The 23,978-nt window shown below is 49.0% G+C and overlaps 1 long non-coding RNA gene across 1 annotated transcript; it reads right to left on the bottom strand.

Annotated features, from left to right (window-relative positions):
- Positions 1–3,872: 3,872 nt before the first annotated feature.
- Positions 3,873–22,802, bottom strand: LOC309606214. Its single transcript, XR_014231705.1, has 3 exons — positions 22,688–22,802; positions 18,834–22,126; positions 3,873–18,681 (listed from the first exon to the last, which is right to left on the bottom strand). It is a non-coding gene; the product is annotated as an uncharacterized lncRNA (long non-coding RNA).
- Positions 22,803–23,978: the final 1,176 nt, after the last annotated feature.

The following is a 23,978-nucleotide window of genomic DNA, read 5'->3' as shown; positions in this document are numbered from 1 at the left end:
GCCTGCTACCTTGGTGACACTCTAGGGGTCCTGTGGTCTGGGGTGTGTCTGGGTCATGTCGAGATCCACATCCGGCCCTTCCTACTGCTTAAGAAGATGCGTGATGCCCAGTGGACCTCTTCGGGTTCTGGAGGCGGCACAGACATGAGGCCCGTTAATCGAATGACCTGGAAAGCTGTCTGTGTTGAGCGTGGCTCAGAGCGAGAGAAGCCTCTGCAGCAGATCCAGGCTGCTGTGCCAGCCGAGGTACCCCAAGGGCCTTACACGAATAACTAGCAGATCCAGGGAGCTTGAGGGGTCTGCGGCAGGTGGGGACGCCCTTTGGAGGCATCAGCAGCTCCTGTCGGTAGATCACAGCCCAGCGCCCTCAGGATTGGAGCAAAGCCCCACCATCCTCTGAGGATAAGTCTCCTTTGGAGAAACGGATCCTGGCTTGCTTCTGGGCCTCAGTGGAGACTGAACGTGTGACCACGGGCCACCAAGTTACCATGAGACCTGAATTGTCCATCAGGATGGGTGTCGTCTGACCCACCAAGGAGACCAGACCAGACCAGACCATGCAGCTGGGCTTACACGGTTTTACGCCATGAAGTTGGGCATGCGCAGTTGTATTACACCATCAGAGAAGGGGCACATACAATACGGGCTCAGAGCAGGTTCTGCGGGCACAAGTAGGTCACGTGAAGAAGTGGCTGGAAAGCCTGTTGTGCCCACCCCCTGTTGTGTCGCCTCTGGCTTCATGGGATCTTCCCTATGACCTGGTGATCGAGGAAGGAAAAGCCTGGGCCTGCCTTTCCCGTGGTTCTGAGCCATGTAGGGGCATCACCCGAAGGTGGAAGGCCCCGGAGCTCCAACCCCGCTGAGGACAGGGGTGAGGGGAAGTGCTCCCGCTGGGCCAGGAATTCCAACAGTGCCTCTTCATTTGATTTTGCCTGGAACGATAGGTTGGAGTTACAGGTCTACACCGATCATAGCTGCTAACAGTTTGGATAGATGGTCAGGGACTTGGAAGGGGCACAGTTGGAAAACTGGTGGCAGGAGGTCTGGGAACAAGGGGTGTGGTTAGACCTCCCCACAGGGCACGGAGTGTGGAGGCGTTCGGGGCCTGTGTGAACGCTGAGCTGCCCCCACGGCCCGGGAGACTCTCACTTACCAGGCAGACCACCGGCCCTTCTGTGGACCCCAACCAGCCTCCTCCCCCATCTCCATCACCGCCCAAAGGGCTCGTTGTGGCCACGGCGATGGAGGTGATGGGTGGGCTCAGCACACAGACTCCACTCCCCAGGGCCGTCCGCGAGCTGGGGATGAGACACCGACACTGACAGCCAAGTATGGTCCAAGGGGCGTACCAGCATTCCGGGGGCGTGGGTGAGGCAGGCTGCTTCCACTTCGGGAGGGGCTCCGCTTGGCTTCCCTAGAAGAGACGCTCTGAGTATAGATCCCCTTTCCTGTCCACACGTGTCTGCTGACACCCCACCTGTGCCCAGTGGGATGCCTGACCCACCATCATGGGTCTCACGGAATGTTTCTTCCAGCGAAGGAGCCCATTTCCCAGCCGGTGGGGGGCTGGGGGCAGTGGGCCCAGGCTCACAGACTCACAGGCCTCACCATGTGCCCTGTCACCCTGAAGCAGCTGGCCTGACGGGACAGTGCGATGGCCTTTTGAAGACGTGGCTATGGCACCTGCTGGGTGGCAACACCGTGTGAGGCTGGGACGCTCTGAATCAGCGTTTTCCCTCTTAGCTCAGATTTGTGGTTCTGGGACTCTCGAGGGAGAAACGGCAATGACCTCTCTTACCCTAATGAAACGCCCCTAGTGCAGTCTTTGCCTCCTGTCCCCACAATTCTAGCTTTTCTTGGTCTAGACGTTCTAGTTCCCGAGGGAGGAGGGTTCCCACCAAGGACACATGAGGAGTCCATTAACCCAGGCCACCTTGGGGTCCTCGTACCAGAGGATCAACAGGCAAAGAGGGGTGACTGTACGGCTGGAGTGACCTGTCCCTTCAGGTGGGAACCGGTGGTTACCCCACGGTGGGGATGAGGCGGAGCCCGTCTGGAAAGCAGGCAGTCCCCTGGAGCATGAGATTCTGGTCCTGTGATGGAAATCAATGGAGGGTTGCAGCCATTGGCCCAGACCCCTCAGGAAAGAGGCCTGAATGACCCATGAGGCGAGGAGCCACCGTCGGCCAAGGTGCCTGTGGAGGCAAAGAGGATGGGGAGGGGGGCGTGGAGGAAGGTGGTTGTAGGGACCAGCTGCGGCCACGTGACCAGCCACAGAGCTTGGGGGATGTGACCACGGTTTATGGCCCGTCACTCTGCCTCAGCAGGTAGATCCCGGGACATCAGGGTGGGAATGTGACTTGGCTGGAAGAGGAGAGGACACCACCCCAGGGTGGATAAAGGGACCTCCTCTCCCTGGGGGCGAGGGGAGCATGCTTTTGGTTGTACAGATATAGTCACACCTCGTTAGGTAGAAGCATGATTTTACTTTTTCTTTATTTGGAAGTTAAGACCAATCCAAAAAGGTGCATGGGGTTTTGTACGACTTCATTTGTATGAAAAATCCAGAACAGGCAAATCCAGAAACAGAAAGTGGAGTCTTGGCTGCACGGGCTGGGAGGGGGATGGGGAGTGACTTCTGAGGGGACAGGGTTTCCTTTTGGGGGGGTGACAAAGTTCTAGCCGTAGATGGTGCTGGTAGTTGCAGCACCCTGCCAAGACCCTGACAGCCATTGACTGGTAACTAAAAGAGTGAATTTCATGGTGTGTGAGTTACATCTCAATAACACTGAGTTTTTGTAAGAGAAGGGTTGCCTGGGGATGCCAAGGGGAGGGGCACCACGGTGGATTGGCAGGGTGTCACCGTAGCTGAACTGGAAGTGAATTTCCCAGAACTACCCTCCCTGCTGGGCTCCAGGTTGGTCTGGGTCATGTGACCCATGCGAGCTGTGGAAGGTGAAAGGGGACGTGTGACCATTTTCTCCGTATGCTCAGAGATTTGCTCAGGGAGCCACCGTGCTCTCTGGCCCGGTTGGTCCCCTCCCTCAGCTCCAGTCCAGGCTGCCCAGCCCCCTCGTGGCAGAGGCAAGGGCTGCTCGGGCTCTGATTAAGCACACCACGATCGTAGGGGGTCACACCCAGATTCCAGGTCAGTCCCGGGGTCCTGTTGGCGCGAGGATGCAGTTGGGAGCCCGCCGTCGGGCTGCTGACCCCCGCGGTGACCTGTGAGCTCCCAAACCCAGAGACACGGTTCCGTCCTCCCTGGGGTCCTCTTAGGGCAGCCCAGCCCGTGGCGCTGCGGACCCCGGGGAGTCCTTGTATCTCAGCATCACTGACACTCCTCTCTCGCACTGAAGTCAGTGCCCCTTCTCAGTCTCCTGTGACCCCTCCACTCTCCCGCTGGCTGAAATCTTGGGGTTCCTTGAGGCTGGATCCCTTTCTCTTCTCCCGCTGGCTCCCTGGGTGGTATCATCAGTTCCTGGGGATTAAATGTCACTGAATGCAGGGGACTCTCCAGCCACCCCCCCCACTTTGTGTCCCACGCTGGCATTTCAATGGCCCGCCTCCCGTTTCTCTGTGGATACTTCTCAGATATCCCAAACTCCACGTGTCCAAGAGGGAGCCGCACCTTCCCCTGAGTCCTCCCCCCACCCCTGTGGCCAGCCTTCTGCCCCACCCCAGGCAGAAACCCTGAATCAGCTGTGGCTCCCCCTCCCCCCGTCCATGAGCGCCACGTGCCAGGCCTTCTTCCTTTTTAAGATTGTGGTGCCATACACGCAACATAAAATTTACCATCATAACCCTAAGTGCACAGTTCAGCGGCATTAAGTGCACTCACATTGTTGTGCAACCATCACCACCATCCGCCTCCAGGACTTTCTCATCTTCCCAAACTGAAGCTCTGTCCCCATGAAACACTCACGCCCCTCCCCTCCCCCAACCCCGGGCCCCCACCGTCCCACCTTCCGTCTATGGATGTGACTCTTTCAGGGACTTCCTGGGAGTGGAATCAGACAGGATTTGGTCCTCTCGTATGACATCCGACATATTTGATGAATCGTACAGGACGTGTCCTTTTGTGTCTGGCTTCTTTGCAGAACGTCCAGAATATTTCATACGACTGTGCTTCTCTCCTTCACGGCCGTCGGCCTACGACCTTGCTCATCTGACTGCAACATCCGTCAGCTGCACTCACCGGTCCTGCCCACCCCATCCACTCTCCTTTCCAGAGAGAGGTGGAGTGACCATCGCAACGTCAGAATTGGCCGCGAGATGGGGACACCCAGAATCAACCCCTAGAACCTGGAGGGAGGGACAGATCTGAGGAAAGATCAGCAAGTGTGATAAACTTCCGGGAACACTAAAGGCCGTGGTGATCCAGTGTGTGTGTGTGTGTGTGTGTGTGTGTGTGTGTGTGTGTGTGTATGCGATGTGTCTCTCTCCTTCCCTCCCTCCACGGATCTGCCTGCAAATTCTACTTGCCTCAGCCTCCCTGAACTCTGATCTCCGCTCCCCCAAGTTCATGAGACCTTGGGCTCAGCTGGAGAGTCACGGGGTTCCCCTGGGTTGTTTCCCTTCTTTCACGGATGCTTCACTCCCCTTTGTCTGTGTTTGAACGCCACTGTGCCACATGTCGTGTCCTGTTCTCTGGGTGCTGACAGTAGGTAAATGTGGTCCTGGTTACTCCATCATGGCCAAGAGAGAACAACCTGGAGATATTAACTTCGAACACTTGCTGGACGTCGTAAGTGGCAGGTTTGCCGTTACAGGGTAAAGTTAATATTTTGCCCTCTGTAATTTATATTTTGTGGGGAGGAACTCTGAAGCTGTGTAAATATCCTGTTGCTCCTCAAACTTACTCACTGCTTTAGAATCATTTGGTGGTTTGCGCCTACATACATCATTTACTATGATGCTGTGAAATGGAATATCAGGTGGAGGAATTCAGAACGGTTCTATTACTTATATTGGGTTAACTTTGCTCTTCTTTTTCTAATTACTTAAGGAAGCTGAAGTCAGGGATTTGAGGCCTTTATTCAACTTTAATACATGTTGGCATTTTAAATTTTCCTCTAAGTACTGCATTCCACAAATTTTGAAGTATTATGTTTGTATTTTTATTCAGTTCAAAGTAGTGTCTAATTTCTCTTTTGATTTATTTTTGAATCATGGACTATTTAGATCTATTTTTTACTTCCAAGTGTCTGGAGACTTTCCAGATATAATAAGATATATTATTAGTCTAATTATTAGTCCAATTTAATTCTATTATGGCTAGCAAGTATACTTTGTATAACTTGAATCCTTTTACGTTTTTCAAGACTTGTTTTATGGCCCTTAAGATAGTTTAATTTGGTAACTATTTCATGTGCATTTTAATAGAACGTATATTTTTCTGTTATTGGGTGGAATTTTCTATCAAGGTCAATTAGGTCAAGTTGGCTGATAGTGTTATTTACCTTTTCTATATTTTTTGGATTTTCTGTCTATATGTTCTACCAGGTACGAAGGAAGGAGTATTGAAGTCTCCAACTATATAAGTCTCCAACTATAATAGCAGATTTACTTGTTTCTCCTGTGGATCAATCAGGTTTTGCTTAATGCATTAACATTTAGGATTCTTATCTTCTTAACTGACCCCTTAGTTATTGTGAAATGAACTTCTTTATCCCTGGTAATATTCTTTACTCTGAAATATACTTTTTCTGATATTAAAATGGCTTCTCCAGCTTTCTTTCTTCTTTTATCCCCAGCTTTATTGAGATATAATTGCCCTATAACATTGGGTAAGTATAGGTGCACATGATGATTTGATATCCTTATATGCTGCAAAATGATTACCATGATCAGGTTAGTTAATTCATCCATCAACTCACATATTTACCGTTTTTGTGGTGAGAACTTTTAAGACCTACTCTCTTAACAGCTTTCAAGTGTATAGCACAGTCTTGTTAAGTTCAGTCATCATGCTGTACATCAGCTCCCCAGAACTTATTCTGTTTCCTCTAACCAACATCTTTCCATTTTCCCCAACCCCCAGCCCCTGACAACAGCCATTCAACTCTGTTTTTATGAGTTTGGTTCCTTTAGATTCCTCTTATAAATAATATTATACAGTATTACACTTTCTCTGCCTGACTTATTTCACTTAATATAATGCCCTCAAGTTCCATCTACTATGCAAATGGCAGGATTTCCTTCTTTCTCATGGCTGAATAATATTCCATTAATTCTAGTAGTATACCACATCTTCTTTATCCATTCATTCACTGATAGACACTTAGGCTGTTTCCATGTCTTGGTTATTGTAAATAATGCTGCAGTGAACATGGGGGTACAGATATCTCTTCAAGAGAGTGATTTTATTTCCTTCAGATATATACCCAGAAATGGGATTGCTGGATCACATAGTAAATCTATTTTTAATTTCTTGAGGAACCTCCATACTGTTTTCCACAGTGGCTGTACCAATTTACAATCCCACCAACAATGAACAAGGGCTCCCTTTTTTCCTCATACTCACCAGAATTTGCTATCTCTTGTCTTTTTGATGATAGCCATTCTAACAGGTGTGAGGTCATATCTCATTATCGTTTTGATTTGCATTTCCCTGATGATTAGCGATGTTGGGCATCTTTTCAACATCTGCTGACCATCAGTATGTCTTCCTTGGAAAGATGTCTATGCAGGCCCTTGGCCCATTTTTTAATTGGACTGTTTGGGGTTTTTCTGCTATTGAGTTTTATGAGTTCTTTATATCTTTTGTATGTTAACCCCTTACCAGATATATGGTTTGCAAATATTTTCTCCCATTCTGTAAGTTGTATTTTCATTTTGTTGATTGTTTCTTTTGCTATGCAGAAGCCTTTTAGTTTGATGTGGTCTCACTTGTTTACTTTTCCTTTTGTTGCTTATGACTTTGGTGTCATTTGCAAAAAATCATTTTGAAGACCAGCGTTAAGGAGCTTACCATCTTTGTCTTCTAGGAGTTTTATGGTTTCAAATCTTACATATAAGCCTTTAATCCATTTTGAGTTAATTTTTGTGAATGATATTAAGTAGGGTTCCAGTTTCACTCTTCTGCATGTGGCTGTCCAGTTTTCTCAGCACCATTTATTGAAGAGATTATCTTTTCTCCACCGAGCATTCTTGGCTCCTTTGTTAAATATTACATATACACATGAGTTTATTTGGGGCTCTTGATTCTGTTCCATTAGTCATTGTGCCCATTTTTATGCTAATACCATACTGTTTTAATTACTATAGCTTTGTAGTATAGTTTGAAACCAGGAAGTGTGATGCCTCCATTCTCAAGATTGCTTTGGCTATTCAGGATCTTTTGTGGTTCCCTAAGAATTTTAGGATTTTTTTCTACTTCTGTAAAAATGCCATCAGAATTTTGATAGGGATTGCATAGAATCTATAGATGGCTTTGGGTAGTATAGACATTTTCACAATACTAATTTTTCCTATACATGAACATGGGATAGCTTTCCATTTATTTGCATCTTCTTCAATTTTTTTCATTAATGTCTTATAGTTTTCACTGTACAGGTCTTTGGCTAAACTTATTCCTAAGTATTTTCTTGTTTTTGATGCTATTGTAAATGGGATTGTTTGCTTCATTTCTTTTTCAGATAGTTTGTTATTTGTGTGTAGAAACATACTGATTTTTGTATGTTGATTTTGTATCCTGCAATTTTACTGAATGTGTTGATTAGTAGTAACAGGTTTTTTCTTTTCTTTTTTTTTGTGGAATCTTTGGGGTTTTCTATATATAAGATCATGTCATCTTCAAAAAGAGGCAATTTTACTTCTTCTTTTCTGATTTGTATGTCCTTTATTTCTTTTTCTTGCCTGATTGCTCTGGCTAGGACTTTCAGTGCTTTGTTGAATAGGAGTGGCAACAGTGAGCACACTTGTCTTTTTCCTGATCTTAGAGGAAAAGCTCTCAGTTTTTCACCACTGAATATGACGTTAGCCATGGGCTTGTCATATATGGTCTCTATTATGTTGAGGTTTGTTTCTTCTATACCCACTTAGTTAAGAGTTCTTATCATGGAAAGATGTTGCATTTTGTCAAGTGCTTTTTCTGCATCTATTGAGATGAGCATATGAATTTTATCTTTCATTCTATTAATATGATGTATCACATTGATTGATTTGTGTATGTTGAGCCATCCTTGCATTCCAGGGATGAATCCCACTTGATCATAGCGTATGATCTTTTTTAATGTGCTGTTGAATTTGGTTTGCTAGTATTTTGCTGAGAATTTTTGTCTGTATATTCATCAGAGATATTGGTCTGTAGTTTTCTTTTCTTGTAGTGTTCTTATCTGGTTTCGGTGTCAGAGTAATGTTGATCTTGTAAAATGAGTTTGGGAGTATTCCCTCCTCTTCAATTTTGGAAGACTTTGAGAAGTATTGGCATTAATTTTTCTTTAAAAGTTTAGTAGAATCCATCAGTGAAACCATCTGGTCCTCTGTTGAGAGGTTTTTGATTCAATCTCTTTACTCACTTGTCTGTTAAGATTTTCCATTTCTTCATGATTTAGTCTCAGTAAGTTGAATGTTTCTAGGAATATATCCATTTCTTCTAGGTTGTCCAATTTGTTGGTGAATAACTGTTCATAGTAGTCTCTTATGATCCTTTGTATTTCTGTGGTATTAGCTGTAGTGTCTCCTCTTTTGTTTATAATTTTATTTATTTGAATTCTGTCTCTTTTTTCCTTTGTTAATCTAGCTAAATTTTTGTCACTTTCTTTATGTTTTCAAAGAACAAATGCTTAGTTTTGTTAATCTTTTCTACTGTTTTCCTATTCTCTATTTCATTTATTTCTGCTCTAATCTTTACTATCCCATTCCTTTTGCTAACTTGGGGCTTAGTTTTTCTTCTTCTAGTTCCTTGAGGTGTAATGTTAGTTTTTTTTTTTTTTTGAGATCTTTCTTTTTTCTTAATGTATGTGACTCCAGGTTTCTTTTGATTAGTTTTGACACAGAATAGCTTTTGAAATCTGTACTAATTATTTATTGTTGTATAACAAATACCCCAAAACTTATTGGCTTAAAACAATAAAAAATATTTTATCTTACAGTTTTCTGTGGGCCAGAAAACTGGTGATTTAGCTGGGTGCCTCTGGGTCAAGGATTCCCACAGGGCTAATTTTTTCCCTTTGCCTCAGACCCCAGTAGGGCTTGGCATGGCATGGTACCATTATTAATCCTGTATTTAAAACTTATATTTTGGTTTTCATGGAATATTTTTACATAAATTTGTATTTAAAAAATACTGCATTAAGATATTTGTCTTGATTGATGAGTTTTTTTGGGGGGGTGCATTCTTAAATTTACTGACTGAGGCAAGTGCCTCACTCATCTCACCTTAGACTCAGCCTTGGATGTGATTACCAGGATAATCAGGGCTTCCTTAGCACCTGCCTGTCAGAGTATTGTCTTACTTTTAACATATTTGTGTCTTTATATTTGATGTGTGTTTCTAAAAGGCAGCCAAGAGTTAGATCTTGTTTTTTTTTCCAATATGACAGTATCTGACTTTTAATTGGTGTATTTAGACCATTTACATTTAATGTGATTATTGATTTGGTTAGGTCTGTCATCTTACTCTTTGTTTCCTATTTACCCATCTTCTCTTTGCTCCTTTTTATTATTTTTTTCTGGATTTAAAAAGTTAATTGAATATTGTAATTTTTAATGCATTAGTTCCCTAATTGGCTTATTAACTATAACCCTTAGTTTTCTTATTTTGGTGGTTGCTTTGGGGTTTGTAGTTTACATCTTAAATTTATAGTCTGCCTTCAAGTGATATTATACAACTTCACATGTAGTATAAGAACTTTACAAAAGTTACTTTCATTCCTCCCTCCTGGCCTTTGTACTATTGTTGTCATGAAATTTACTTCTACATATGCACACAACCCCACACTAAGTTGTTATTATTTTGTTTAAACAATGACTTATCTTTTTAAAATATTTAAGCAACAACAACAATTTAAATATATTTACTCATACAGTTACCATTTCTCATCCTCTTCATTCTTTTGTGTACATCTACAATTCCATCTCATGTAATTTTCCTTCTTCCTGAAAGACCTTCTTTAATATTTTTGTAGTGCAGGTCTGCTGGTGATGAATTCTTTCAGATTCTGAATGCCTGAAAAAAATCTTTATATCTCTTAGCTTTTGCAAGATACTTTCACTGGGTATAGAATCCTAGGTTGACAGACTTTTTTCTCTCAGTACGTTAAAAGTTATGCTTCACTGTCTTCTCCTTGCATTGCTACTGATGAGAAATCTGTATTGTCCTTATTTTAATACCTTTGTACATACCTTATTCCTCTGTACATATGTAATGTGTCTTTTTCCTCTGGCTGCTTAAAATTTATTTTTTCTTTACTATAATTTTGAACCATTGATTAAGTTGTGTCTTAGTGTTGTTTTCTTCATGTTCCTTGTTTTTAGGGTTTGTTGGGCTTCTTGGATTTGTGGGTTTGTAATTTTCATGAAATTTGGAAAAGCTTTAGCCATCTTTCTGTCTCCTCCTTTATCTCCTTTTATTCAGGGACTTCAGTTACTTGTGTATTAGACCACTTGGAGTTGTCCAATGCTCTTTGGTGCACTTTATAGTCTTAAACAAATCTCTTTTCTCTTTATGCTTAATTTTAGGTATCATATATTTCTATGTCTTCAAGTTCATTATTTTTTTCTTTTGTAATATGTAATTTTCTGTTAATCCAGTGCAGTGCATTTTTCGTCTCAGACACTGTAGAAGTTCAATTTGGGTCTTTTTTCATATCTCAACTTTTCAGCTTATGAAATACAGTCATAATTACTGTTTTAATATCCTGGTCTGTTCATTTCCTTGCCCTTGTTAATATCTTTATCAGTTCTGGGTATTTATTTATTTATCTATCTCTTCATTATGTGTCATATTTTCCTGATCTTTTTCATGCTTGGCATTTGTGATCAGATATTAGACATTGTAACTTTTATCTTTTTCTTTGCTAGGTATTTTTGTTTTCCTATTTTTTAGCTTTGTACTGGGACAGAGTTGAGGTACTTGGAAACACTTTGAGTCTTCCGGGTCAGCCAGGACTGGGGCTGTGCTCAGTTTAGGGAAAATTGTCCCCACTGGTAAGGCAAGAGACTACTGTGAACTCTACTGCATGCCCCATGAGTTATGAGGTTTCCCACCCTGGCTGACAGAGAAGCCTTATTCCAACCTGAGGGAGAGTGGGCACCACTCTCTACTCTTTTAGGGCAATTCGTGCCCCACCTCTGGTAGTTTCCTCACCTGTGTGCTCTGGGCAGTTCTCTGCTGGCTCGAGGGGGCTTTCTGCAGACCTCTGGGGAACCTCTCCTCTCTGGGTCTCTGGCATGAGCCCTCCAGCTGCTTCAGCCTTCTAGGGCTCTGTGCTCTGTCTCCTCAACCAAAACTCCACTGGGCTCTGCCTGGTACCTCTTCTGCATCTCAGCCTGGATGCCCTGCCAGGGCAGCTGCAGCCCCTCCCCCAATACGTGTCTCATCTCTCGAGGGCCACTGTTATCTGTTGCCCGCTGTCCAGCGTCTTGAATTTGGCCCTTTTTTATTGTTTAGGGGGAGGGGGAGGGTAAAGTGAGTTCCTCTTACTCCATTTTGGTCAGAAATGGAAGTCTTTAATTTTTAATCTTTTTCATGTGTGTGCTTATGTCACCTTTCATATTTCTGTTATTTTAAGATATGTATCTTCTATTTATTTTAATTAGATTTGCCTACTTTGTTGGTCTTTCAAAAAATCAGTTTTTCATTTTATTGACTAAGTTATTGATTATTTTCTGTCTTTTCAATTTCTTCCCTTATCACCATTAATTAGCCTTGTTCCTTCTTTTATTTGTTTTGGATTTTTCTTTTCCTGATGTTCCTGAGTTGAATGCTTTGTCCATTCTCACCCAATCTCTCTGGTTTTCTAGGAAATCCATCAAAAGCTATATGATTGTTCTGGGGGATATTAGAAATTGTTCTCGTGAGTATTTTCAGAAAGCCTATGCTTGCTGGGTTTTTTAAAATTTTTATTATTTATTTGTTAATTTTGGCTGTGCTGGGTCTTAGTTGCAGCATGTAGGATCTTCATTGTGGCATGCGGGATCTTTAGCTGTGGCACGCAGACTTCTTAGTTGCAGCATGCAGACTCTTAGTTGTGGCATGCATGCGGGATCTAGTTCCCTGACCAGGGATCGAACCTGGGCCCACTGTATTGGGAGCTCGGAGTCTCATCCACTGGACCACCACGGAAGTCCCTATGCTTGCTGTTTAGATTTCTTCTTTATGCTGAGATTTATTTAGAGGCTTTCTCTTTTTGTTTTGCCCTGCTAGTGACTATACTTGGGATGTTTTCTTTCTAGCTTTACTGCATCGTGGTTAGAAAGTGTGGCCTGAAGGATTTGTCTTGTCATGACTGCATTGTACTTTCCTCTTGGTCTAATATCCACCTGGCTTTCTGTTCATGGAAGCACGAGGTGGACTTGGTGGAGGGGAGACCTCTCCCCTACCGGTGGGCTGGGTGGCTGCTTTCCAAGTGGGCTTGACCGGTCCTCAGGGTCACACCCACAGGAGCCCTCTCAGCTTCAGGGGGGTGGAGGGATGTTTAGGAGGCCAAATCAAAGGGACTCAGCAATGGGATGGCTGAGTCTCTCCTCCCACTGGCTGGCCTGCCTTTGGCAAGAGGCCTCAGTTTGCTTGTCTGTCATGTGAGGCAACGGGTGTTTTAAAATGTAGGTTTTGTTATTATTCAGGTACTGCAAGACCAGCAGAGCAGAAGACGAATGTCATTGAAAAGACAGTTACAGTTTCCGAGAGGAGGGGGCAGGTGATGGGAGGCACTGCGCTGGGTCAGGAGGCAGAAGGAGAATGGGGAAGGGGGGAAACGTGGGCAGGAACTTTTATCGTGGTTTCTGTGGGAAGGAACAGGCAAGGCTGGTTGAGCAAGCTTAGCATTGGCTGGTTTTAATCATTTCAAGGGGCTCTGGGGCACAGGATCTGTCCCTGGCTTTCTGGCACCTGGTCTGGGATGACGAGGGCAGGGGATGGCAGTCCTGAGCGTGAGAGGCCAGTGGAGGAGGTGGTGGGGGTGAGCTCTGCATGGGGTGGTTTGCATATGAAAGGAGCACTGCAGCCTGGCCTTTATCTCTAGGAATTGGCCAGTCCTGGAAAGGGCAGTCTCTTCAGGGTCCCCGCAGCCCCAAGATGTCAAGGCACAAAATACAGACTAGAAAATGTAGTATTACAATGAGGCGTGACGATCCCTCTGTCCAGATCTATGTGGCCCAACGTGGTAATCATGAGCCACACGTGGCTTTTCAGCATTTGAAATGTGGTCAGTCCTAATTGAGATGCACTGTTAAGGATAAAAAAATACACGTCTGATTTCAAAAACTTAGTATGAAAAGAAATTGTGAACTATCTCCTTAATGATTTCTATATCAATTACATGTTGAAATGCTATTAATTTGGATATATCATGAAAATGCATTTCTTTTGTTCCTCTTTAGTTTTTTTTTTAACATGGCTATTAGATAATTCAGTTACATTTAAGGTTCACATTCTATTCCTCCCGGGAGGCCTGGGGCTCTTCCAACATGTGTTCCCATGGGGACTTCACAGCCCTGGAGGTGGGAAGGGCCTAGCAACACCCCTTCCACGTGGGGACCCCGTGCTCTTCTCTCCAGAGCAGGCTTTGAATCTGTTCTCTCAGCTGGCATAGTTAATTTTGAGTCGATGTGACTGACCACCGGGTGCCCAGGTTAAACACGATTCTGGGGGGTCTGGGAGGAGGTTTCCAGGTGAGATTAGCATTGAATCATGGACGCAGTAGAGCAGGTGGCCTCCCCGTGTGGATGGTGAGTCCAGCGAGGCCCGACAGAACACAAGGTGGAGGAAGTAGGAATTCTCTGCTTCCTGCCTGGTTGCTCGAGCTGGACATTGACCTTCTGTCCTTGGCGGTCCAAGGCCTTTGGACTTGGACTGAATCGCACCACCAGCTTTCCTGGGTGGCCCTCTTGCAGACGACAGATGGTGGGACTTCTCAGCCCCCGTAATTGCATGAGCCAAGTTACCAAGACAAATCTCTATCTCTTAGTGGTTCTCTTTCTCCGGAGAACCCCAACTAACACAGATTTTGGTACTGAGCATGGTTCCAGAGGGTAAAGAATGTTAAGACTGAATTTTCTGAATTGGTTCCGGGTTTCCGGAATCAGCTTTCTAATTCGATGGGATTTAAAGACGCCAATGACTCTATTTCCGGCCGGAGAGGAAGCACTGACAGCCCACGGCGGGATCTGGCGAGAGAGACGCCCGAAGTACCTGCACCCTCCCTGTAATGCGCTCATACGAAGCCGGGAGCTGCATTACTCTGGATAGGATACTTCTGAACATCCTTGGAAAACTGAAGAATATGATGACATTGGCTGGTGGCTCCTGGTTTTTGCTGGACAAAGTGGTTTAAGAAAAGGGTGAGTTCAGGGTTTTGAACTCCCAGCTCAAGTGCCCCATAAATAACCTAAGAGCACTTCTGTGTGTGGCCCAAGGAAAGCCTTATCTCCTACCACTGCAAGGTTGAGATTACTGACAACCAAATGCAGAATCTCATCCTGACTCACAACGTAAATTGAACTCCCAGTCTCGCAGGGTGTCTACGGTTAAAGCAGAAGGACTGAAAGACTGTGTGTTGGGGTGAGGGTGTGTGGGAAGACCCTGAAGGAGCGGGGGATACTGAGCCCTTAAATTCTGATGAGCCCCCTTTGCCAGTGGAAGAGGTCTCCCCACTCCTAACGGGTAGGGAGTCTTCCCACCTCCATTTGAATGGGTTAACCGTGCGTTGCCTGGGGAGGCGCTAACAGCACCCCAGAGGCGGTTGCCATGGGAGACACTGCTGCTTCTCGTCAGGACCCACCCTCACCATCCCTTTACTCCTAGACCCATAACTAGACTCAAGTCCCAGCAGGTCCTCAGAGGTGATGTACAAAGTGTGACTCATGACGAGGTGTGCTGCGTTCCAGAAGAACGAGTTGAGTTTCCTAATTTATATAGACAGACGCCGAGGGAATGTGTGAGATGGAAGCTGAAGGTATGGGATACGGGAGGAAGGAAGATGAAGTTTGCCGGACTGAATTTATTGACATGAGCCCTCTGAACACGGATTCTGGATCTCATGTTGCAGCTCTGCGGGTGAGGGAGGGCTCTCACAGTTGGTTTAGCTGCTTGGCTGAAACGGGGACCTACAGGTGGCCCATAACGGGTGAACTGGACATGGCCTACCTCCCTTGGTCAAAGGCTCAGGGATATAGGATGTCGGAGTGGATTTGTCGTGTAAGATCTGCCCACCCTCCCGGGAGGGTCCAGAAGACCCTCTCACCACGACAGCGGGGAGCACGTCCATGGAGAGCCCCAGCATCCCCTCAGACCGCATCCTCAGACGGCTCCGTTCTCCACTGTCCAGACCTCACAGTGGGACCTGCAGTCACCCAACTAGGAAACCTAAGTGAGTGGGGTCCCCGGATCCCAGGGTGCAGGGGCCAAGTGGGGGCACACACTGCCAAAGGCGAGGTGGGAGTGGTGACTGGCACGGACGGCAGAGCAGAGGCAGAGGTCAGAATAGTCAGACTCGTGCTGACCCGTGGCCTTGGCTGGTTGACCCTGGTTTTCCTAGACGTGAACTGGGCAGGAAGCCTGCTGGATTCTCACCGCATCTGGATAAGGGAGAAGTCCTAGGTCCAGTGAACAAACATCTATCCCGAATTGTAAAAACAGAGGGTCGTGGCCACTCAGTCAATCCCCAGACGTGAGCCAGTTTTCAGCCCCAGAACGCTTGAAGGAAGAGGAGGCGGGGTCCCCTTGAGGAAGGACCCAGGACACCCTTGGAAATGGATGCTGTCAGTCTTTCTCCCAGCCTTGCCCAGAGGACCTGCAGACACAGGGCGACTGTGCTCTGGGGAAGGGGAAATAATGAGGCTTTCCAGGGACTCCGGGACACTGGCTCTGAACTGACACCGATTCCAGGAGACCCCAAACTTCCCCGCGGTCCCCCAGACAGATAGGGGCCCCTGGAGGTCAGGGGGTCAGGGCAGCTCCAGCTCAGGTCCATCCACAGTGGTCCCACTAGAAGGCATAACTGGAATAGAAATCCTCGGCAGCTGGCAGAATCCACACATTGGTTCCCTGACCCACGGAGTGAGGGCGATTAATGGTGGGAAAGGCCAAGTGGAAGCCCCTAGAACTGCCTCTACCAAGGAAGATGGTAAAACAACCAGCGTTTCTGATTGGATTGCAGAGATTAGTGCCTCCATCTAGGACTTGAAGGGTGAAGGGGCGGTGATCCCACCACATCCCCATTCTATTTGGCCTGTGCAGAAGACAGGTGGGTCTTGGAGAGTGACAGTGGATTCTCATAAGCTTAATGATGTGGTGACTCCAACTGTAGCTGCTGTACCAGATGTGGTTTCATTGCTTGAACAAATTCACACATCCCCTGGTACCCAGCATGCAACTTTTGATTTGACAGATGCCTTTTTCTCCATCCCTGTCCATGAAGCCCAGCAGAATCAGTTTCCTTTTACCTGGCAAGGCCAGCAGTATACTTCACTGTCCTACCCCAGGCGTAAGTCAGATCTCCAGCCCTGGGTCACAGTTGAATTCACAGCGATCTTGGTCACCTTTCCCTTCCACAAGACACCACACTGGTCCACTTCATTGATGACATTATACCGATTGGACCTACTGAGCAAGAAGCAGCAACTACTCCAGACTTATTGGTATGACATTTGCATGTCAGAGGGGTAGGAAATAAATTCAACAAAAATTCAGGGGCCTTCTATCTCAGTGAAATTTCTAGGGGGTCCAGTAAAGCGGCAAGATATCCCTTCTAAGGTGAAGGATAGATTGTTGCATCTGGCTCCTCCTGCAACCAAAAAATGGGGCCAACACCAATGGGACTTTTTGGATTCTGGAGACAACGTAGTCCTCATTTGGGTGTGTTACTCCAGCCCATTGACTGATTGACCTGGACAACTGCTCGTTTGGGGTGGGGCCCACACAGGAGAAGGCTCTGTGCTGGGTCCAGGCTGTGCTGCCCTGGGGCCACATGATCCAGCAGATCCAGTGGCGCCTGAAGTGTCAGGGCAGAGAGGGATGCTCTTTGAGTCTTTGGCAGTCCCTAGAGGTGAAGCACAGGGCAAGCCCTTAGGATTTTGCAGCAAGACCCTGCCATCCACCCCGGATAACTACTCTCTTCTTGAGAAACAGCTCTGGGCCTGCTACGAGCCTTAGCAGAAACTGAACACTTAACCATGGGTCACCGAATTACCATGTGACCTGCCCATCATGAACTGGGTGTTATCTTTATCTGACCCACTGAGCTATAAAGCTGGGCATGTAGAGAAAAAAACACTCCACCATCCAATGCAAGTGGCGTATAGGTGAGCCTGCCCGAGCAGGCCCTGAAGGCACAAGTAGGTTACCTGCAGAAGTGGCCCAAATGCCCACGGCCCCCACCCCTGCTACACTGCCTTCTCTCTCCCAGCCTTAACTTATGGCCTCAGGGGTGTTTCCTAGGATCCACTGACAGAGGAAGAGGTGACTAGGTCTATTTATAGGTGGTCCTGATTGATATGCAGGCTCCACCCACCAGTGGTGGGACATCCCTCAAGGACACGGTGAAGGGTGATCCAGTGGGCAGAGCTTTGGGCAGCGCACCTGGTCCTGCACTTTGACTGGAAGGAGAAATGGCCAGATGAGTGATTATAACCAGATCCATGGGCTGTGGCCAGTGGTTTGGCTGGGTGGTCAGGGACTTAGAATTAACATGATTAGAAAATTGGTGACAAGGAAATTTGGGGAACAGGTGTGTGGATTGGCAAGAACCCTGAAAATATTCGTGTCCCATGTGAATGCTCACCAAAGGGTGACCTCAGCAGAAGATTTTAATAATAGAGTGGACAGGAGAACCGTCCTGTGGGTCCTGGTCAGCCTCTTTCCCAGCCACTCTGTCATCGCCCAGTGGGCTTATCAGCAAAGCGGCCATGGTGGCAGGGATGGAGGTGGCGCATGGGCCCAGCAACATGGGCTCCACTCACCAAGGCTGAGTATCCCGTCTGCCAGCAGCAGAGACCAACACTGAACCCCCGGTAAGGGACCATCCCCCGGCGTGACCAGCCAGCTACCCAGTGGCTGGTTAATTATACCAGAGTGTAACCGAGCAGGACCTTATGGGTCCTTCCCAGAAGAGACCCCCCCCCCCACCGTGTCCTTCACCTGCCTCTTCTCTGTAGAGAAACTTTAGCCTCCTAGACCTTCCCCGAGTTCCAAAGACTAGATTTAATCAGAGAAGTGAGAAAATGCAGTTAAGAAAGGAAAACAGTCAGATAAGAAAAAATAATACTACTTTAGCCATTAAACAAAGTCAAGGACCTTTAGTCCCTCCTCAAGATCTATAGATCATATTCTGAGCCATGTCCTTGAGCTGTTTTGCAGATACTGAAACACCCACCAGGTGGAAGAAGTTAACTCTATGCTGACCACCAGTACGTAGACCCCAGACCAGCTGGAACCAGGAGGCTGGTGATGTTGACTCCTAGTTACCTCACCACAACCAATCAGAAGAGTGTCCACGAGCTGATCACACACCCCACAACCTCCCCTCCCTCACCCTGTCTTTAAAAACCTTTGAAAATCCTTCCCCTGAAAGTTTCTGTGGAGTTTGGGCCTTTTAAGCTCTAGCTCCCTGGACTTCTTGCTTGACGCCTGCAATAAATGCTGCACTTTCTGCACTTTCCTTCACCACAACCTGGTGTCAGTAGATTGGCTTTACTGTGCACAGGCAAGGGGACCCAAGTTTGGTTCAGTGACAGGACAGGACTGCTTCCATCATGGAAGGGGCAGTGTTTTGTTCTTACTGGAATAGTTACTTACTCTGGATATGGATTTGCCTTCTTTGCATGCAATACTTGTGCCAAAACTACCATCCGTGGACTTACAGAATGCCTTATCCACCCTCCTAGCATCCACACGGCACTGCTTCTGATCAGGGAACCCTCTTCGCAGCAAAGGGAGAGTGGCAGGGGCCCCTGCCTGTGGAATTCGCTGGTCTCACCATGTCCCCATCATCCTGAAGCAGCTGGCTTGAAAGAATGGTGGAACAGCCTTTTGAAGACTCCGTTATGGCACTAGCGAGGTGGCAATACCCTGCAGGGCTGGGGCAGGGTTCTCCAGGAGGTTGTATATGCTCTGAGTCCGTGTCCACTATATGGCACTGTTTCCCAGCCAAGACTCCTGGGTCCAGGAATCGATGGGTGGAAAAGGCAGTGGCACCCCTGACTATTTATTACCCTAGTGACCCACCAGGAGAACTTTTACTTCCTGTTCCTGAGACTTTGTGCTCTTAGAGGTCTTAGTTCCAGAGGGAGGGATGCCTCGACCAGGAAACACAGCAATGATTCCTCTGAACTGGAAGTTAAGTCTCACCGGCCACTTTGGGCTCCTCATGTCTCAGCAGGCAAAGAAGGGACTTACCGTGCTGGCCGGCGTGACTGATCCTGACCACCAGGGGGAAACCGGGCTACTGCTCCCTCCACACTGGAGGTAAGAAAGGGCACGCGGGACGCAGGAGATCCCTTAGGGCATCTCTTACTGTTACCGTGCCCTGGGATTGAGGCCAAGGGAACATGACATCAGCCCAATCCCGGCAGGACCACTGATGACCCAGACCCTTTAGGGACCAAGGTTTGGGTTGACCACCAGGTACAGAACCACAACCCGCTGAGGTGCTTACTGAAGGGACAGGAATACGCAGGGGGTGGTGGGAGAGGATAGTTATATATATGAGTTACAACCTCGAGACCAGTTACAGAAATGAGGACTGTAATTGTCGTACTTATTTCCTTCTTTTGCTATAAGTGTTATGGAACCAAACTTGGGTCTGCTCATCCATGCGCAGTAAAGCCAATCTATTGACACCGGGTCGTAGTGAAGAAAAGTGCAGCATTTATTGCAGGTGCCAAGCAAGGGTCCAGGCAGCCAGTGCTTAAAAGGCCCGAACTCCCCAAAAGCTTTCATGGAAAGGTTTTTAAAGACAGGGTGAGGGAGGCGGGTTGTGGGGTGTGTGATCAGCTGGTGGACATTCTTCTGACTGATTGGTTGGTGGTGAGGTAATCAGGAGTCAACGTTATCAACCTTCTGGTTCCAACCGGTCTGGGGTCTACATGCTGGTGGTCAGCATGTAGTTAACTTCTTCCACCTGGTGGGGGTTTCAGTATCTGCAAAACAGCTCAAGGATGTGGCTCAGAATATGATCTATAGCCCTGGAGGAGGAACTAAACGTCCTTGACTTTGTTTAATGGCTAAACTATTATTAGTTTGTCTTGCTGGACTGTTTCCTTTCTGCATTTTCTCATTTCTCTGATTAAATTTATTCTTTGACTGAAGTTTTTCTACAGACAAAAGGCAAGCAGAGGACACGGAGGGGGTCTGTTCTGGGAAGCCCCCATAGGGTCCTGCTCGGTTACGTGTGTGTGTATCTTTGTTTCTTTCCTCTCTTCTCCCCTTGCCATGTCACATAAGATATACTGACTTTGCATCACAGCATTTAGTCCTGGGAATTTACACCCTAGCGTTTAAGCTGCAGGACGTCAGCTCTGGGGGGAGGGGGGACTTCACCTCCTCTTCTGAGGAAGGGGTTTGTGCGTTTTTGGTTGTAGGCAGGACAGTTGTGAGGCAGAATTATGACCTCTGTGTTGTCTTTGTTTGGGGATCAGGTATGGTTTAAGGAGGTGGGTACAGGTGCTGAGGTGGCAAGGGGTGGATGTGTGTTGGTCAGTTTTATGTATCAGCTGGACCAGGCCACGGGTGTTCACATTAAATTTTATTTCTGGGTGTGTTGGGGGCAGGTGTTTCTGGATGAAGTTAGCATTAGAACTGGTGGACCCAGTAAAATAGAGGCTCTTCCCAGGGTGGGTGGGCATCACCCAGTTCACTGAGGGCTTGAATAGAACAAAAGATGCAGGAGGGAGGAATCTGCCTTTTCTCTTCCTGCCCACCTGCTTGAGCTGGGACAGCCCACCTCAGCATTTCCGGCCCCTGGATTGGGATTTACACCACCAGCTCCCCAGGTTCTCAGGCCTCCAGGCTTGGACTGGATTCCAACAGCAAATAGGCTTTCTGGGTCTGTAGCTTGCAGACAGTAGACGTGGGGCTTCCCAGCCTTCACGATCATGTGAGCTGGTTCCTCATAATAAATCTCTTTCTATGTATTCTGTTTGTCTCTCTGGAGAACCCTATCAGCAGTGGGTCTGAAGCTTGATGTCTGGAAACACTTCATTTCCCATGGCTCCTGCCTCTCCACAGCTGGATTCCAGAAGCCTCCGGGCTCCCAAGTGACCTGGGCACACAGGTGGGACTCCCGCATGAGGGCTGCAGCACAACCTGCGGGCTTGGAGAAGGTGTCGGCCCGGCCCAGCTGGGCTCTCCACCTGCCACCTGTGACCCGACCCAGAGAACGCAATTAGGAAGCCAGTGAGGAAGGCCCTGGAGGGGGCGGAGAGGGGGGAGGTGGGCAGAGGCCCTGGGCTACAGGCAGAGAGAGTGAAGAGCCCAGGCCAAGCCAGCCGGCAGCTGGCGCCCCTCACCTGGGCATGGAGCTCGCCCGGCCTCTGCCTGGTCCAGTCCGCCACGGGGGAGGCCCCAGAGGGTCCAGACAACTCCCATCGCTCCAAGAAGGGGACCCAGAGCCTCTCTGAGGAGCACGTTCTGGACCTTGTGTGTCCCCAGGGCACCCCACGCTTCCGGGGCCTGCACCCCAGTCCCACGGAGCCCGAGGTGATTTCAGAGCTGACAAGTGCTCAGCCTTGGTCACCCCTGGAGCAGGGGCTGGCATACCCCTATTGGGCAGCAGGACGCTGGGCTACGGGACCCCTCAGGGTCAGTGGCAGAGCTGGGCCTGGACGCTGCGGGCTCCTCCGTCCCTCGGCCACCTCCCGACCCCCGAATGGCTGGCTCCAGTGCCGCCGCCTCCTGAACTTCTGTGCTGGATGTGAGGTCCCCTTAGCGAAGCAGCGTCATGCACGGCTTGGCACGGGCGGTGTCCTGTGGACACAGAGAAGGGCACATTTCTGCCTGTGCGGAGCCCTCCGATGGACGCCCGGGTGTGATGAGTGACATGCCGTGTGGAGCACAGGGCAGAGGGGTCAGGGCAGGCTTCCAGCTGATGTGGCGTCAAAGCTGAGCAGGAGGCCAGCAGGGCAGCAGAGGGCAGAGGGGCCAGGGCTTAATCCCCGGGGCCAAGGCATGAGCCAACTCGCCTCCGTCACGTCCCTCCTGCTTCGAGGCAGTGGACGGGTGGGAGGAAGCAAAGCCAGAGCCCAGGAGATGGGGCAGGAGGAGAGGCAGCGCCCAAGGCTGTCCAGGGCCTGGAGGCCCAGCGCAAGTCCAGGCAGGGCCCTGTTTGCAGGACTCCGGGATTTTTCCTGGCACCCTTGGCACGGGCAGGGAAGGAAGGACAAGCATCTGGCTGGGGTTTGCCAAATAACTCTCAGGGAAGGAGGAGGTGGGCTCTGACCAGAGAGGATGCAGAGGTGAGCCAGGCCTTCCGCTCTGAAAGGGATAAAGATCGGGCCACCTGGGCTCTGTCAGGGACCCGATTCCTACCTGATTGCTCCACTGGCCAGAGGTGTGACTGTGGACACATTCCATGTCCTTTCTGAGTCAGCTTCCTCCTAAGACAAACAGGGCCTCTTGCTCCTGGCAAGTGCTGGCCTCCAGGTAACTTCCTAAAGCAGGAAAGTCAAGCCGATTTGCCAGGAGAATCCGGCAGGGTAACGGGAGCCGGTGGGCGCCATGAGGTGGGCAGTAAATCCTCGCCCGTGTGCCCTGCGGACTTCTTGGGAGGGGCCCTGGGTCCCCCCACCTGCCCCCAGAACAGTAAGTCGGCTCCGGGAAGCTGGGCCCGCCCGCTCCCACCTCCATTTCCAGAGGTCCTGGCCCAGGAGAGTCAGGTCACTTTTCGGGAAAAACCTGCTGGGTATGGCCTCCTGAGGGCACAGCCACTTGACTGGCCTTCCCAGGCCGCGGGGCAGGACAACACTCTCCCAGTAACGGCGCATTCTGCACACTTCCAAAGTCCCTGCCCCCTCAGACCCCAAAATGTACCCCCATCGGTCAGGGAGGAAGTCTCTTGACGCCTCACGTCCCCTGGGAGACTCTGGAAAGGCTGCGGCCCCAGCGACCTTCCCCCACTGGCCAATCTCAGTGCGGGGGGAGGTGGATGGTGCTGGAGGCATTGGAGTGAGGAAGAAGGGCCACGAAGGCGGGTACACATCGACGGGTGAGCGGCCGGAGGGAACTGGACCAGGAAGGGAGGAAGCTTTGCGGGGAACGTGGAAAGCGGAGGAAGCTGCGGGGGCGGGGGGAGGGCGGAGGGGAGAGGCAGGCCGACAGCCACGCGGGTCTGAAGCGGTCTGTGCAAACCTCCAGGCGCTCCGCTTCAAGGCTCCCCAAGGCCCGGGGCGCACGGCAACCACCCGCAGAGAGTGGGCGTGGGGGGATGTTGGCGAAAAGCGCCCCAGGAACCTGAACCCCCTACCCAAGCGCGCCAGGTCTTCACCACCTCTCAAGCCCCGCCCCGCCCGGAGGGCTGCGTTCCCCTCTCGCAGGCCCGGTGGAGTCATAAGGAGGTGGGCGCCCGGCCAGGAACAGGCGCGCGTGGGAGTGCGCGCCCACCCTGGTCGCCGGGAGGGGCCGGGCGGGGCCGCTCAGGCGCCGAGCTTTGTTAGAGACGCTCCCGGGAGCCACGCGCCGGGCATACAGGCTTCCTCCCAGGGGCCGGGCGTGGGGCGGTGCCCGCCGCGATTGGCCAAACGGGCGGCCCGCCACCGGCTGAAACCCCGGCCCCCGCCCCTCGGCCGCAGGGGGCGGGGCGCGGGTGCAGGTTGGTCGGCGC

The sequence above is a fragment of the Balaenoptera borealis genome, assembly GCF_965194805.1.
Source record: "Balaenoptera borealis genome assembly, chromosome: 11".
Classification (NCBI taxonomy): domain Eukaryota; kingdom Metazoa; phylum Chordata; class Mammalia; order Artiodactyla; family Balaenopteridae; genus Balaenoptera; species Balaenoptera borealis.
This window is presented reverse-complemented; position numbering and strand designations above follow the sequence as displayed.